An 18,593-nucleotide genomic window follows, 5' to 3' on the forward strand; every position below is an offset into this window, starting at 1 on the left:
TGTCCTGGAGACCCCAGAGGAGGCAGATGGGTTACCCCCAGCTTGGTGGTATCCCCTTGAGCTTAAGAACTGGACGTTATGCACCTCTGTCCAACCACCATGACTAGTATTGTGCCACCTTTCCCTCCTCGACCTTCTCAACCACCACCCTCCAGCCATCCGCATCAGACCCCCGCCCCATCCTATTGAAGTCTTAGGCCCAGTGGCAATCTCCCCTGCCCGCCCCAAGTGCCATCATTCAGGGTGCTTCCCCCTCTGCTCAGATGACCTGTTCTCCAACCTGGCCCCTCACCTCCTTGACTCCATCGCATCCACTCTTCTTTAGCTCCTTTTTCTAAGACATCACCCTGAAGTCACAGAGCATCATCCTTACCACGATCTTTCCAAAGCCTCTGGATCTTTGACCCCACCAGGATTGTCACTCCATTAACACACACACACTATTTTCTCCCTAATCCCCCCTCTGACTTCACGGTCCACTGCAGCCCAGATCCCATGGGCCACTGCTTCAACCTCTCCAGCTGACATGCTTCCCTGGGACATCTTGGCCTTACCCAAGGTCCTCACATCACACACACCTGGCCGAATCCCAAGCTAGAGCACCCAACTGTCTGACCTCACCGTAGTTACACTGGGATCACCGAGCACAGAAAAGAGGAAATTCTACAGCATTATAGACTGGCTTTCCATATTGCCCTTCAGGTAAAATCGAAAATCCTTACTGTGGTCTTCAAGGCCTTGTACAATTTGCCACCTACCTCTTCAAGCACATCTCTTTAATCCATGATTATACTTGATAATCCACAATTATCAAGTACCTACTCAGTGCACTTATGGGGCACTGTGCCCCCCTCTGCACCCTCTGTCCAGCCAGGATAAACTGCTTTCAGTTCCTGAATTGTGATCCCTCTCACCCAGGCCCCCCTCTGCTTAGAAGACACCCACCTCTTTCCCCTAAGACACCCTCTCGCTCCCTCTGAGGGTCTCAGCTTCAGGGAGTCTCCTCTGAGCAGCTTTGTAAGCCTCCTAACCTGGAGTTGGTGGCTCTCCCAACGGGCACACAATAGCATCTGTCCATTCCTCAGGATGGCACTTTTTGATAAGATATAATAATTATATGATCTGGACTGCTCACTATGGTATATCCAAGGCTCAATAAACATTTTTTTCAAAGAAGGGAAGGAGACATATATACATATGTACTGTGCTATGCCTAGTCGCTCAGTTGTGTCCGACTCCTTGTGACCCCACAGACTGTAGCCTGCCAGGTTCCTCTGTCCATGGGATTCTCCAGGCAAGAATTCTGGAGTGGGTTACCATTTCCTTCTCCAGGAGATCTTTCCGACCCAGGGACCGAATCCAAGCCTCCCACATTGCAGACAGATTCTTTACCATCTGAGCCACCAGGGAAGCCCAAGAATACTGGAGTGGGTAGCCTAGCCCTTCTCCAGGGAATCTTCCTGACCCAGGAATTGAACCAGGGTCTCCTGCATTGCAGGCGGATTTTTTACCAGCTGAGCTACCAGGAAAGCCCATATATACATATATATATATGAGACACATATATAGCACATGTATATAATATATCTATATAGCAGGGTTTTTAATTTTTATTTATTTTCTTTTTGGCTGCGCTGGGTCTGCACTGCCACACACGGGCTTTCTCTAGTCACGGCAAGCAGAGGCTACTCTCTAGCTGCAGTGTGCGGGCTTCTCGTGGCGGTGGCTTCTCTTGTGGAGCACAGGGTCTAGGACACAGAGGCTCAGTAGTTGCAGTTCCCAGGCTCTAGAGCACAGTCTCAATATAGTTGCGGCTCATGGGCTTAGTTACTCCGAGGCATGTGGGATCTTCCTGGACCGAGGATCGAACAGGCGTCCCCTGCATTGCAAGGCAGGTGCTTATCCACTGGACCATCAGGGAAGCCCAGCAGGTTTCAATAAATAGCTACAGAAATGAAGACTTTGCTGCAAAATCACTGTGCATGCATCCTGGGTCACCCCATGTGTCACTGGGGTCAGCTCACCAGGTCTAATTTTGGTATTAGCCCAGCTGTCCAATCCTTAGCTCCAGTGTGTGCCTTCCTCTGTACCCTTTACAAACAAAGTGGGGGATGAGGGGTGGGAACCATTTCTCTGTCCCTCAGAAGAAGTCCAAAACCTTTCAGGGCCCCTCTGATAAGCGTGTTGAGAAGCTCCACTCCCACCCCACTTGTGTTCCTATGGGGCCTGGATGGTGGGGCTCCCAAGGACAAGAGGCCAGAGGATGGCATGTCTACTCTGACCTTCTCCTTTCCAGAAGGCTAAAGCCCAAGAGAAGCCGCCCGGAGCCCACCTGTCTCACCTCCCTCTCTTTCTCTCCCTGCCCACGAAGTTCTGCTCAGTCTGGCATCCACAGGGACCCCTACTCTCTTCTCACCCACCTCTACTCAGGCTTGATCCCCCCGCCCCACCATGTTGCCATGGCAAAAATGCTAGGCTACGGGTCAGAAGAATGAGTGCACCGAGTGTCGGCCCGGGACCAGCTGCGCGGTTTGGGGCAAGTCACTCAGCAACTCTGATTTCTCTTCTCCTCTGTGAAAAAGGAGATGGTCATCCCTACCTTGCCCAGCTGTGTTGTGGGGGAAATGGAGTTAAGAGCTGCAAGACTCTAGGGAAGGTTTCTGTAGACATTTGACAACACAACCTATAATCCTCGCCATCCTCCCCAGCCCACTTCCTCTGTGAAGTCTCCCCCATGACTGTGGCCCAGCCTCTTCCCTAATCAGCATTGTTGTTCAGGGGATTTTTCTTATATATCAGGATTTGTCGTTTGCTGTTTAGTCACTCAGCCATGTCTGACCCTTTACTACACTATGAACTGTAGCCCACCAGGTTCCTTTGTTGATGGGATTTCCCAGGCAACAATTCTGGAGTAGGTTGCCATTTCCTTCTCCAGGAGATCTTCCCAACCCAGGGATCGAACCTATGTCTCCTTCACTGACAGGTAGATTCGTTACCACTAAGCCACAGGGGAGCCCTTGGAAAGGTATAAATAAGTGTCTCCAATGGAAAAAAAAGAAAAGATGTTTAATTATATGTTATATGTTCCAACAACTAGTGATAACAATGGTACCCACCTTATAAGCCATTATTGTAAGGATTAAATGAATTCATATGTTATGTATATGAATATGAATGTATAAATATAAATATGAGTTAATCCATGTGCATATGAATTAAACAAATTAATATAAGCATTTAAAATAATGCTGGGCACATGAAAAGTCTAAATGAGTATTAGCTATTTTTATCATCGTCATCATCATTATATGCTGATACCCCAGAAACTGGTGACAGCAGCTGCCTCTGGGAAGAGGGAATAGAGTCCTTAGGGGACAGGGAAGGCAGCAATTTGCCTTTTCTGTGCACAGTTCTTTTTAACTGTTAAACCACATGGATGTATATTACCTATGAAAATGAATTGGTTCTAGAGACTTCCGTGGTGGTCCCGTGGTTAGGACTCTGAACTTCCAATGCAGGGGGTGTGGGATCGATCCCTGGTTGGGGAACTAAGATCCTGCAAGCCACATGGCCAAAAATAAAAACCAAAGTTAAATGAACTGGTCCTAAAATTTTAAAACATTGCAGACAAATGGTAGAGCGAACATACAGAGAGCCCTGAACCAGTGACAGTTGTTTATTTGGTTCTGGGTCATCTGCAACCCGGCTCTGTCACTGAATCCCTGTTGTCCATCACAACCATGTTGGCAATGTTTCCTACTGAGCTGCTGACCCAGGATGGTATTAAGTCACTAAATCATGAAACCTTCACATGAACCCAGGGAGCCTGGGAACATCACTGTCTCCACATTAGAGGTAAGGAAATTGAAGAGTCCAAAGACAAAAAACTAGCCCAGAATCCTACAGATAGTAAGTGACAGAGCCAGGATCCTCCAGGTGTGTCTGCCTTCCAAAACTAGACTCTAGACCCTCTGTTGTTACAGCTCCGGCCCCACCTGCCCCATCCCAATCCCAACCAGCCAGTCTGTGCATGGCCTGGCCCCTCAAAACAGGCCAGGGTTCTGGAGAAAACAGCTCCTGTCATCTTTCTTTATATGTTCAAGGCTTTTCCCTCCTTCCTTCCCCAAAATAATAACTATAACTTTCCTCACTGCAGGCAAGAATCGGTACTTGTTAAATATTTGTCAAACTGAATTAAACTTGTCAAAAACATAGTCCTGTTCCAGTCCACGCCATCTTCATCATCATTATGATCATCAGAGATAAATATCACAGGAGGGGTCTACACTCTGCTATGCTCTGGAGGAGATCCATAGATGTAGAAATTCTGACAGATCTAGAAAGAGCTTCTGGATAACACTGTATGGAAAGAAGAAGGGCTAGGAATGTCCTGAGAAGCTCTGAAAATGTGCTCAGAGCTGTCTTGTCTCCCTTCTCATCCTCAACACACCCATATACACACACGCGACACACCCTGAGCTCAGATAAGGTGTTTCAGCCACCATTCTATCATGGTAAGGCAGAAGCTTTATTGAGCAATTACAGAGCTGCTACTGCACTGCAATTATCAACTCCAGGAGGAAAGGAGCTTAACTGGGCTATCTCCCTCACCTCCAGGCTCCGGCTGGTACACCTGGCAGACACCTGTCAGCTCCAGAGCCTGCAGGGCCAACAGGCTGCCTTTCAGGTCTGACAACTCCAAGGCCTTGCAACGTGGGGCTGGCCCCAGGGCCAGGCAAGGTGCTTCCACTCAGATGGAGAAGAGATGGGTGTGTGGGTGGCAGTTCTCAGAAGATCCTCCCAAAGACAGCATTCTCCTTCACCATCTGCATCCTTGGAAGAAACCCACCCTCCTGTGTAAACCAGGCACCTAATGTTTCGGGGCATCTGAAGACAGGAGCTTCCCCAGAAGAGGGAGGCAGCCTTCCAAGTGTTCCGGGTAACAGAATGAGAGACATTATCATGGATCCAAACAAATATTACTGCGATTTATGTCAAAAGGTGCTCTGTCTACGTTTTCCTCTAGGAGTTTCACAGTATCCAGTCTTACATTTAGGTCTATAACCCATTTTGATGTGGTGTGCATATACAGTGGAATATTACTCAGCCATAAAAGGAATGAAATGATGCCATTTGCAGCAATACAGATGGACCTAGACCTAAGTCAAAGACAAGTATCATATCAATTATGTGTGGGATCTAAAAAATGATACAGATGACCTTATTTACAAGACAGAAATAGACTCACAGACTTAGAAAACAAGCTTCCAGTTACCAAAGGGGAAAGGGTGGTAGGGATAAATTCGAAATGTGGGATTAACAGATATGCACTGCAGTATGCAAAGTAGATACACAACAAGGACCTACCGTATAGCCCAGGACACCATAGTCAACATCTTGTAATAATCTATAATGGAAAAATCTTGAAAAGAATTGATGTAGATATACTGATAGATATGTTGACATAGATATGTGTGTGTGTAACTGAATCACTTTGTTGTACACTTGAAACATTGCAAATCAACTACGCTTCAATTGAAAAAACAAGAACCTTCATCATAAGAACTAGCCTGTGCAGCTAATAAAGTTTACAGAACACCTGCTGTCCGTAATCTCATTAGCTATTATTTCACAACAATCCATCACGGTCAACAGGACAAGTGTGATGTCCTTATTTTCACGTGAGTCACAATGAGATAAAGTGTCCAAGACCACATAATTAGCTACTGACATATATTAGGTCTGTCCATCCAACATTGCCAGTAATGGTGAGACACCACAGGTCTTCTCCCTCTGAACTCAAAGGGCGAAGGGCAGCCTCGAGCTGGCAAAGCCTCAGGGGAGTCAGAGAAGTGTTTCTCAACAGGACCACACACAGACCCCAAGACCACAGGTCCCATTGTGGACTCAGCAGGTGGGGAGGCTAGTAGCCCCGCCCTGTTTCTTCTTTACTTCCTGCTCTTCTCTGCGCACAGGACTGACCAGGCAACTGGTCAACCTCAGCAAACTCTCAAATGCCCATGGAACAAGGAACTGAGTGCAGAGTACAATGCTCCTCCCCATCTCAACTCAGGCTCTACTTGCAGTCTCGGACTCAGGGTTGCAACCTCCTTCTCCCCACAGAGACAGCAGGTGTTCTCCTGGCTTCAGGCACCACCTATCTCCTCTAGACTGAAGCCTTGCACGGCCATCTCTGCCCTCACGTCAGTCTCGGGCCCCATCTCTAAAGCCATTAAGGACGTTTGCATGGGGATGCCTTGCCTTGTGGTAAGCTACAAGCCTGAAACAAAAGGGATTCTGGTATCCTTTTGGGTCTTTCTCTCTTATCATCTCAAAATCCTCTCTAGCCCTTTGAATTTCCAACTACCAAAATTTGCAGCCATCATTTTCTCTCTTTTTTTTTTTTTTAAGATTTTTTTGATGTGGACCATTTTTAAAGCCTTTACTGAATTTGTTACAATATTGCTTCTGTTTTATGTTTTGTTTTTTTGTTTTTTTTTTCTGGCTTCAAGACATGTGGTATATTAGCTCACCCAGCAGGGGTTTAACCCACACCTCCAGCAAAGCCTAAACCACTGGACCACCAGGGAAGTCTCCATTTTCTCAATGTCAGATCTCATCACATTCTACCAAAGTTTCAAGGTGACCTACACAAAGGGCATCACTGCTCCCTTCATGGGCAAAGACAGAAAAACCAATACATTTGCCACGAGGAGTCCCTACTCCCCTTACCTGTGGCCCTGACTTGAGCTCTATGAGGTTGATGTTATCTCTTTTCCTTGCCACCCTGCACACAGGATATGCCTGGCACACAGTAGGGACTCAGAAACTGTCCCCACACTGACCACTTGGAATTTACAAGTCTTCTTTTTTTTAATTGGAATACAGTTGCTTTACAATGTCGTGTTCATTTCTGCTGTACAATAGGAACTTAGAGTTCTTAGCACTGGTCCATTTCTAGCATTTTTCCAACTATGGGAAAGAAAGCAGGAACAAACAGAAGGGGCAGGGTATTTAGGGACCACTTCCGCTCTGTCTGGCTTCTTTCCATTTTTAAACCTGTCTGACTCCATCCATCTACCCAACCCTACTCTCTGACAGGTCCTGACAAACACGCTCTGAACTCTGGACACATAGATCTTGGCCAGAGCAGCATAATTCAGGAAGCAGGGCCCAGCCATGGCTTCCCTGCAAAGTAAGCAACTAAGATGATTTCAGGGGGTAAGAATCACAAGTCTCTGCCTCTGAAAGGCACTGCCTCTCTTCTCACCGGCGCTAGAATCCCTATTGACAGGGAACAAAGCCCGGCTCTGTATAACCAGGGATGAGGCTACAAAAGCAAATACTGAGCTAAATATTGAATTCAATTCATACTAGGGCGTAAAAGACTACCAGCAGATCCTTCCCTGAAAGCAAATTGATGAGGATACCTGAAGAGACAGGTGAAATCTCCTGACAGTGGAAGAGAAGGAGCAACCAGAATCAAGGTCATTAAGAGGCTTCTCCCAGTGAGAAAGAACCAGACTGGGGGTCAGCGACTTGAATCCTAGTCCCACCTCTGCTGACATCAGGAACATGATTCTACCTCTTTCAGCCTCAGTTTACAAGTCTATAAAATGGGCTAATTAAACTAGTCATTCCCTAAGGTCTGGCAAACTGTGATCCAATTATGTCCATTTGGCCACCTGCCTATGTGGGTCTGTATTCTTAACCTAGCACTATATACAGAGCAACTGTTTGTCATGTAGGTACCTGAAAACCCCCATTGTTCAGACCACGAGCTCAACAATGACTCCCAAGTCAATTTAGAGACCAAGGTCATCACAACCTTGAAGAACAAGAAGAGAAACTGAAGACTGATCCCCCCGTGCTTACAATCCTTTGGAATAACAGGAGCTGAGGCTTAACGAAACACAAAACAAAATGCTGCGATGGCACGTATGAAATTACAGTAATCCCCCAGATTTGTAGAGTGATTTGCTATTAATCACCCTCTTTCATACCCATCATCTGATTTGATCTTCTCTAAATCCGAGTGAAGTAGACAGGGCAAGAACATCACTCCCATTTTATAGACTTAGAAACTGAGTCTCGGAACTTGCCTGGAAGTCCAGTGGCAAAGACTGCACCCTCCCAATGCAGGGGGCGTGGGTTTGATCCCTGATGGGGGAACCGGATCCTGCGTGCTGCAACTAAGACCTGGTGCAACCAAATACGTAAATATTTTTTTAATAGTTCTCCATTTTAAATATAGCAGTGTGTGTACATGCCCTTCCCAAAGTCCTAACCAGCCCTTCCCTGCTAGTGTTTAGCACATGGAAGTCTGCTCAGTGTTACGTGGCAGCCTGAATGGGAGGCGAGTTTGTGGGTGGAAATGGATACATGTACATGTATGTCTGAGTCCCTTTGCTGTTCACCTGAAACTACAACACTGTATATCAGCTATACTCCCATACAAAACGTTTTTGGTATAAAAATAAAAATTAAAAAATTTGTTTAATCAAAAAAGAAAAGACTAGAAATTGAGTCTCTGGCAGAGGAATTGCAGCAAGTAAGTGGCAGCCAAGACTCAAACTCCATGAGTCACCCTACTGTGACCTCGAGATCCGAAAGTGAGCTAGAAAAGGGCAGAAGGAGACAAACCCTGGAGAGAAACCCAAGTTACCTGCAAAAGCAATGGGTTCTTAAAAAAAACCCTCATTTGCTGGAGCCTGAAACCACCCCACCGCCTCCTACTTTTCTCTGCTGCCTGCCTATAGCTGCAGAGGGCTGGGAAAGCTCCCTGTCTCCCCAACCCCGTCCGTCTGTCTGTCCCTCCGTTGGCTGCAGCCAGCAGCAAGGCGATGCGCTGCCATGCTCTGCTTCCCCTCGAGCTCCGCCCAGCCAAGGCCAGGGTCACTCTGCGATCATTACAGAGCAGGAGACTCCTGTCCGTGACGAATCGAGCAGGTAGCACAGAAGTAAGATCAAACCCAACCAGGAAAGGAGGTGGAGGAGAGAGAGAGAAAGCAAAATAAAACAAAGAGAAAGAAAGCAAGCTGCTTTAATAATAGGGTAATTGCCCTGTTTAGGATTACAATCTGCCAGCGTTTCACTAAACTTTATGACACACGATGACAAGTTAATAGGCCAGAAACCTCACCTTGTGCGTAAAACAGAGGCCCTAGCCTCTTTGCATGGGGAGGTCACCCCCCACCGGCTCCCCCACCAAAAAAAAAAAGAAAAAATCCAGCCAGGTTGGGGGGAGGGGCCAAGAAGGTGGAGAAACTGGTTATTTCTGTTGTCAAAGTGGCCCCAGCAATAAATCACCATGCATAATACTGTCATCCATCAAAGAAGAGCTCTGGCTGCCAAGGCCTTTGAAGCGGCAGCACCTGTAATTCCCCACCTATAAAAGGTAGCTTTGTGCGTCTGTCACGCTGGAAGCTGACAGGCGTGAGACACATGAGGTTCGGGCCTTCCCCGCGCCCATCCCAGCAGCCAGCCCGTGAAGCTCCCCACCTGGCGTGGCCTGGGAGGCAGCCCGTCTCCCCTCACTGGGCCGATGGCTGCCAGGCCTCCAGCTGCCGGCAGATTGGGGAGGTGGAGGCGGGGAGAGGCTTCCAGCCTCCTCAGGGACTGAGCAGCGACACCTGCCCGCGTCCCCTCAGCGCCTACCTGCAAGGAGGCAGGCCTGAGTGGGCCTGAGCGGGGAGGCAGCATCTCCAGGGATGCGGACCCTGTCATCAGAGCCGCTCCCGGGAACCTCCCCAGGCAGGGCACCTCCCCAGACATAACTGGATAAGGCTCTGAGGTGGGGGTGCGGCTGTGGACTCTGAGGGCCTTGGTCCTGTCCAGGAATCTGGGCCCAGGGGAGGAGCAGCTGTTGCTGCTTCTCCGGCCTCAGGGGGAGGGCTGGGTGCACGCCGAGTGAGTCAGCTCTGCCTGCCATATAACCAGGAGCCACAGGCGGAGTGACCTCAGCAAGTGAACCGTATTTTCCCATAGTTCCCAGGTCTGGAAGTCCAGCACCCCAGGGTCGGCAGGACTGTGCAAGGCCTCTTTTATGGGCTTGTAGATGGCTGTCTTCTCTCTGTGTCTTGCTACGAGTCTGTGCCAAGTGCCCAGACGCCCTCCTCTCACTAGGACCCACCCTAATGACTCTGTGCTAACTTAATGGCCTTTTCAAAGACCTCCGTCTCCAAACACAGTGCATTCTGAGGGACTGCAGGTTGGGACCTCAACATCCAAATGTGTATTACACAACCCAGACCATAACGGAGCCCCAGAGCTCGGCCCAGGGGGTACTCACCCTGCTGCCAAGATGGAACTAAGACCCTAAAAGCCACCTGTTCCACTGCAACTGGGATAAATCTGAGTCAAATGAACCCAACCCTCTCATGCCCCACGTCACCTGGAGGGGGATCTGTCCCTAAGCTTCCACAGACCCTGCGTGCCCGCGTCCTGTCCAAGAGCCGCCTCGCTTCTGCCTCCCACGGTGAGATTATTTCCAGTGTGACCTGGACCAAGATCCCAAGGCGTCTCTACAAAGGGACACGTATTGGGCACATATCAGGTCCGCAATGCTGCTCTAAGAACCAACACAGCTTCATCTGTAGGACCACCTGTGGGGCAAGTACATCAGGAAACCATGAGGGAGCCCGCCCACAGCCACGGTTCGCCAGGGCCCGGCCTGACCTGGAACCCGAGTCTCTGAGACCCCCCGATCCCCTGACTCCATCCCCTTCACTTCTCAGCCTCCTCTTCGCAAGCCCAGATACTCAACGGTCAGCAGTGTAGCCGCCACCACCCCGGCCTCTGAGAGCCTGCTGAGCGGCTGGGAGTTAAGGACTCGCCTTTAACATTTTATAGGGGATTTAAAGCCATTTTTATCTGTGGGGACTTTTCCCAAAATCGTGGCCATATACATTTATGTGTTTTATATAAGCACATCTATGGTTTATCAACAGCGATGCTAGTGTGCATTTGTTTGGTGAGCCAGCTTAGACTTGAGTTCCTGGGAACCCAGGCCAGTCCCCAGGGTCTCTGGGCTGACGGCTTTACTTCTGCCAAGAGTCTCTTCCCTTCTCTGGACTCATTTTCCTGAGGGATAAATGAAAAGGTCGAGCTAAGTTGTTTCTACAACCTCTTTCTCCACTGGCACTTCTGATTCCTAAGAAAACCCTGAAGAAGAAAGAAAATGGTGACTTTAGCCTAAAAGAGTCCTCTGCCCCTTCAAAGAGAGCGAAAACCTTAGACCCAAAGCTGCCAGTGTCCTGAGGCAAACAGAGGACCATCAAGGCGTCCTACGTACCCAGGCGAGAAAGTTCCACACCCGTGACCACCTGGATGAGAGTCAGTCCGTCCAGGGAGGGGGCAGCAGCCCCTCACCATCCAACAGTGTCTGAGACCCTCCAGCTTCATTTCATCTCCTCCAACCTCAAATTTCTCGTGGGTGTCACAGGTTCAATCCCTGGGTCAGGAAGATCCCCTAGAGAGGGATATGGCAACCCACTTCAGTATTCTTGCCTGGAAAAATCCCATGGACAGAGGAGCCTGGTGAGTTACAGTCTGTGGGGTCTCAAAGAGTCCGACACGGAGTGACTTAGCACGTCAGCCCCCGAGGCGCCTACAAAACCCACAGTCACAGCCTCCATGAACGCCAGAGAAGGGTGAGGCAGGGTTTCCCAGAGCTGAGGGGCCGTTTCTCAAGGTTTTGAATCCTGACCACGATTCCTGAGGCCTCGACGCTCTGCTCCTGACAGAGAACCGAGGGCACGGTTTCGTGGTCTGGTTTCCTGAGGAGCCCAACTCGGGGGACTGTGTGTGAGTGAGCGTGTCCTCCTCCTGGGCCTCTTCTGTAAAGTGAGGGCTTTGGGCTCCAGAGCTCTGTCTCCCTCTCCCCCATCTGCCTGCCTGTGGAGGCACCCTCAGGCATCTCACAGCCGCCCTGGTGAAGACACACAACACCCCCCGCATGTACACACTCAGACACTCAGGGGCCAGCCGCCTCGCCCCTCACCCTCACGCACCCCATCTCCAGAGCAGCTCCCGGGAAAGGAAGGGCCCGGCAGAGGCTCCGCCGAGGACAGCTTCTTGGCAGAGCCGGCAGTGGGCGGAGTGGAGCGAATTTTTTCCTTTGAGGCCCAGAGGGCCGTCAACCCTCCTCAGCTGCCCTGGGGCCTGACAGCCACCAAGATTTACGACCTGGACAGCTTTGATCTGGGCCTCTGATAAACATCAGGAACAGCCCGGCTCTAACCCCACCCCCCACCCCTACCAAGGAGCTTTATGGATGGGAATAAAACAGCCCCCAGAGGGGGTGGCTAGGGCAGGCCGGGCCTTGCAGTCCCCTCATCAAGCACAGCCTCTGGCCGGGGTTAGCCCCTGCCATCTGGGGAGAGGACGCAGGCGCCGGGCCGCAGACCACCAGGGACACTCCAGAGAGCTGTGGAGTTCCGATCAAAAGTGAACCCGGGAAGAGAGGACGCACTGGCCCAGCCCAGGCCCCTGAAATCCCCTCACAGATGCTCACCTGTTCTTCCAAACATGTTACCCACAGTTTCTCTAAACAGAGACCAGGGAGCACGCCAGAGAGCACGAGCTGAGAAAAGCACTCTCCACCCACCGGGCCCGTGGGCCCCGGTCTTGTTGGTGACACTGTTGTTCTTAGCGACGATGCAGGTGGCAAAGCCCTGGATTAGATGCCATCCCTGCCTCCTTGCAGAGAGGACAGAGGCAGGACAATAGCCAGGTGACCACAGAACCCTCGTGGCCCTCAGTTGGGCCCCCTAGGAGGGTGGGGAATCGTGCAGCCTCATAGAACAGCTCCAGCTTCGCCCAGTGGGAAGATTTCCCCAACACAGGCCCACGTACAAGGCAAAGGAGACGCCCAAGAGTGTCATCTGGACATTTCCTCAGATTGGTGGCTCAAGTTTTCGTCTTCAGCCATTTCCCTAAAACTGCTCCCCTTGGGAATTCAGAATCAGCTGGCGTGGAGAGCAAGAAGGCCCTTCATAAAGCCAGCCGAACAGGCAGCGGCTCTGCCCTCAGAATCCTCAGTCCCTCTGGCTTCACCCCTAACCAGCTGCGAGACCTCCAGCAAGTCACTGAACTCCTCTCGTCATCAGCAGCCTTGCCCCCAAGATGGGAATACTATAAATGTTAAACCTAACACGCGGGACACCATCACCAATTCTAGAACTCGATAGCTCTAAACGTGAGAACTTGCTATTGTTATTCTCAATGTGTGAACCTGTTGGTCTGGCTACCTGGAACAATATCAGGAGACAAGCATCTTAAGAGACGCGCCCCAGAAACTGACAGCCATTCGGGGCCCCAGCAAGCCCGTCTCCGGCCATGCAAGCAGGAATAGATACGTGTGCGCCGAGCCCCAAACTGGGCCTAATGACCCTGGCCTGTCTCGCAGGGTCATCTTGAGAAATAGCTGATGTCAGAGCCTGAGCCGGAGCAGCTGTTCCCCATTTGCACTCAACAAGAGGCAAGGGCCTTGAGTTACAGCGTGAGGGATTAAGGTTCAACATTAAGAACTGCTTCCTGGCGAGGATGGTTGGGAAACACGGCTGTATGTCTCAGGGCCTGCCATAGATATGCCTCCTTGAAAGGAGGCTTGAAAGAAGGAAGGCAGGAGATCCAGGTCAACTGGTCCATCCTGCTGAAGTCAAGGGCTTGGACTCTACACCCGCCCGGCAAGGCCCCGCTGGACACAGGATGACCTTGATGGCTCCTCATAACCAGAAATGTTGATCCTGAACATCTCCCCACACCCTGCATGATGAGAAGAGAATCCGGAGGCATCTCGGGACTAATCTTCGGGGCCTACTTTCCAGCTTCCACTAGCAGAGGAGGAGAAGGGACTTCCCTGGCCATCCCGGGGTTAGGACTTCACCTTCCAAAGCAGTTGATGCAGGCTCATTCCCTGGTTGGGAAGCTAAGGTCCCACATGTCTTGTGGCCAAAAAACCGAAACATAAAACAGAAGCAATATTATCACAAAGTAAATAAAGACTTTTAAAATGGTCCACATCTGAAAAAAGAGAAAAATCTTAAAAAACAACAACAACAAAAGGAGGAGATTGATTGATTTCTAAATGCCCCAGAGACCAAGACAGAAACTTATCAACCAGAGCCAAGAGAAAGCCCTGCTCTCCCAGGAACAGAGAAATCGTAAGATCATAACCTTTTATTGCCAGAGGGAACCATCCACCCATCTCATAGATGGGGAGACTGAGGCCCACCTAAGACATGAGCAGTTACTTTGAATCAGAGCTGGGGTGGGAAAACCCCAGTAAGGAGTTTGGCTTTACCACTAATCAGCTGTGTGACCTCCGGCAAGTCAGGTAACTTCTCTGGTCCTCAACAGCCTCGTTTCCAAGATGGGAATTTTATGAACGCTAAACCTAAATCGTGGGGTATCATCACTAATTCTAGAACTCGAAAGATCTAAACATTAGACCATGCTATAGTCATACTCAGCTTGTAAGCCCTTCTGTTAGTCTAGCTGCCTTGAACAAAGACCTCCAACTTGGAAGTAATTCTGAATGTTCAGATGAGCAGAAAAAGAAGATGTTTGGTCTCTAAGACCCGGGAAGGTATGTAATTAACCTTAGATATCCTCCCATTCTGCAGGTGAGGAGATGGAGGGGTGTCCCCGGGCACTCAGGAACATGGGAAGGAATGCTAAGAAGCAGCCCTATGCTACTCCAGTTCCAGGGAAGGGGGGTCCAGCCCACTCCCTGGTCCTGGGGGGTTTCAATGCATTATTAACTTGAAATCCCAGATTGTTCCTTAGCAGTCCTAACTCCTTCCATAGCCCCCAGCTACCTGATCCTGGGGTTGGTACCCAGAGGGTCCTTCAAAGCCTGACTAACTTGATGATCATGACGTGGGGTATCGCAGGCCCCAGAGTTGGCAGAGGGATGGTCCAAGGGCCTGGCTTTCCCAGCCTTCTCTCTGAAGCCCTCCTGCCCCTTCCCTTCTCCAGCCCCTACCCCACACACTCCTCCTCCTGCTCTGAGGTCAATCCCCACCCAAGACAAGGGCAACCCAACCAAAAGGCATTCAAAGACACTCAGTGTGCATCTCTTGTTTGCAAGTCTCTACAGGAGCAAATACGGTCTGATTTGATTCCCGCCGCCCCATCCAACCATCATACCAAGGAGTTATCATTACCCATCTTTCAAGAGAAGGAAACCAAGGGTCAGAGAAGTTGGCCATGCTGTCCCGGTCACACAAAGAGCAAAAGTGGCAGGTCTGGGGATCAAAGCCCAATCTCTGTGTTCCGAAGCCGGCCCTCCTTTCCTGGGCAGCTGACCCAGCCCAGCCCTGGGGCTCCACACCAAGCCCTCTTCCTGAATGCTCCCGACACCACTTGCCAGTTCTGACATCACGGTCTTCATCTTGTCCCCCAGCCCGAGTCTCCTTCTCAGTGAAGTCCCCTGGGATTGGCAGCGCCCCCTCCCTGTTCTTGGGTCCTAGAACAGATGTCCTTCAAGCCCCTTGCCTACCTGGGCTTCCAAGCAGTCAGGTTCTCTGACTCCAAGAGCCTCCTGCTTTGGGGGAGGGGCCATCTCCTCTCTGTTACCTGGGTGACCACCCCGTCTGTCACGCCACCCTACAGGTTAAAAGACATGCCTGCAGAAAAGGACTCCTCGCAGAGCCTACTGCTGGACTTTGCCAGATGCTCCTAGCCATTCCTGGACTCAGATACCACAACCTGGGCTCCTGGAAACACTCCAGAGGGAACCACAGCAGCAGAGCAGGCAAGGGAACAGACTCTGGAGTTGGACTGACTAGTCAGAAACTCCTGGGCCAGCTTCTTATCTATGCCTCAGTTTCCTCATCATAAAATGGAAATATGAGGCCCTACCTCATGTCCAGGCGAGTGCGAGTCGCTCAGTCCTGCCCAACCCTTTGCAACCCCATGGACTGTAGCCCGCCAGGCTCCTCTGTCCATGGGATTCTCCAGGCAAGACTACTGGAGTGAGTTGCCATTCCCTTCTCCAGGGGATCTTCCTGACCCAGGAATTGAACCCAGGATCTCTCGTGTCTCCTGCATTGGCAGGCAGGTTCTTTATCACAAGCACCGCCTGGGAAGTCCAGTTTCCTCATCTATAAAATGGAAATACGAGGACCTACCTCGTGGACCACGTTAATTAAGGGAGTTAATACATGTCCAAGATTAAAACAGAGCCTGATGTGTGGTTAATACAACATACATGTAATTAAGTGAAAGTAAAAGCTTATCCCCTTCAGTTTTAAAATCACAGACCAGGAATCCAGTCCCAGGCATAGAGAATCTCAAGGTTGGAAAGAGCCATCTCCCTCCCAGCACGAATCCTTTCAACCACGGCCCCTGAGGGTGAGCAGCAGGTTCTGGAATACCTCTAAAAGCAGGGAGGTATGACCTCACAGAAGCCTATCCCAGTATTAGGCCATTTTTTAAAAATTGAAATATAGTTGATTTACAACATTTTATGTATACAGCAAAGTGATTCGGTTATACATATGTACATGTATTCTTTTTCGATTCTTTTCCATGATAGGTTATTATAAGATATTGAATGTAGTTCCCTGTGCTATACACTCGATCCTGTTGCTTATCTATTTCATATACTAAGGATTTCAGTCCTGAATATTCATTGGAAGGACTGATGCTGAATTTGAAACTCCAATACTTTGGCCACCTGATGGGAAGAACTGACTCATTGGAAAAGACCCTGATGCTGGGAAAGATTGAGGGCAGGAGGAGAAAGGGATGACAGAGGATGAGATGGTTGGATGGCATCACTGATTCAATGGACATGAGTTTGAATAAACTCCGGGAGTTGGTGATGGACAGGGAGGCCTAGCGTGCTGCAGTTCATGGGGTCGCAAAGAGTCAGACACGACTGAGCGACTGAACTGAACCGAGTGCATCTGTACATTTTGTTCTGTTTTGTTTTTACCTTGAGTTAGAAGCCGTCTCCCTGGAGGGTGCACCCCCCCAGTCTGAGCCCTGAGCCTGCTCCCACCCACATGACAGTCAGCATTCCCTCCTCACCCCTGCCCTGGGCACCCGCAGCTGTGCACCATGATTTATGGCCAGTTTCCATGCTGGCAAGCAATGCAAACCAGCCTGGCACATTCCTGCCTGCTTCCCGCACCTTTCCTCCTGAAGCCCCCAGGCCGACATTCCAGCACACACGCTCGTGCTCACAGTTCCGAGGACGGCTCAGTTGGGCCAGCCGTGTCCAGAGGCAGTGGACAGGGCCCAGGGACACATCAGAGAGTGGGCTCTGAGCAAAGCCTTCAAGCCCAGGTCTAAAGACACAGAAGGGAGAGGCTCCTCGCATAGGCAGAATCAACAGGTGGGGGGACCCTAGGAGGCACCAGGATGACTCTTGCCTTTTTTAAAGTCTTGTGCTTTGGCGTTAGAGAGGGTTTCCCAGGTAGCTCAGCGGTAAAGAATCCGGCTGCCAATGCAGGAGATGCAGGTTCAATTCGTGGGTCAGAAAGATCCCCTGGAGGAGGGCATGACAACCTGCTCCAGTATTCTTGCCTGGAGAATCCCATGGACAGAGGAGCCTGGCGGGCTACAGTCATGGGGTCACAAAGAGTCAGACACGACTGAGCAACTGAGCGCACGTGCACACTTTGGGGTTAAGCTTGGCGTTCTTCCTCTTAACCTTTATTCAGTGCAAAAGCTGATGATAAGGATGTTGCCTAAAGCCTGTGATCCTTTGATGAGGCTGAAACTGACATTTATGTTGAGTAATGACAGGACAAAGTACCCAGGAAGAGAGAATATTCTGGAAAATGGAGGACAAAGAAAAACCCCTTCACCTCTCAGGTTGCCTGGAATGATTGAAAAGGTGAAGATAAATAATGTTTGTTTTTGAGCCTACCACATGCTAGGCATTGACCTAAATGAACATATTTAATCTCGATAATAACACTGTGAGGTAGACACCATCTCCATCTACAAATAAGGAGATCAAGACTCAGAGACGTCAAGCAGACTTCAGAAAGTCACACAGCTCACAAGCAGTTGAGTCAGAGCTCAAACTCAGGTCTGGCTCCAGGTTAAGCCCTTTCCATTTTCCACTACGGGGCGAGACCCCACAGCCTCCTTGGTGTCACTCAAGCCCTAAGAGCTGGACAAAGTCTCTCTCTCTCTCTCTCTGTCTCTCTCTCTCTTTCACACACACATGCACACATACAAATATGTCCCCTAAGCTTAGCCCTAGGCTCACAGGGCAAGAGTAACTCCCAGGCCTCTGGCTGGCACTTCTCTGATCTGGGAGAAAACAGGAGAGTATTAAATATTAATACATAAGCATCTTTACTGGGGCTTCCCCGGAGATTCAGCAGTAAAGAATCTGCCTGCAATGCAGGAGACGCGGGTTCAATCCCTGAGTGGGGAAGATCTCCTGGAGGAGGGCATGGCAGCCTACTCCAGTATTCTTGCCTGGAGAATCCCAAGACAGAGGAGTCTGGAGGGCTACAGTCCATGGGGTCGAAAAGAGTCAGGCACGACTGAAGTGACTGAGCACACATACACGCACGCATCCTTATTACACACACACACACGCACACACACGCACACACACAGAA

Source organism: Bos javanicus, chromosome 27 (genome assembly GCF_032452875.1).
Source record: "Bos javanicus breed banteng chromosome 27, ARS-OSU_banteng_1.0, whole genome shotgun sequence".
Taxonomy (NCBI): domain Eukaryota; kingdom Metazoa; phylum Chordata; class Mammalia; order Artiodactyla; family Bovidae; genus Bos; species Bos javanicus.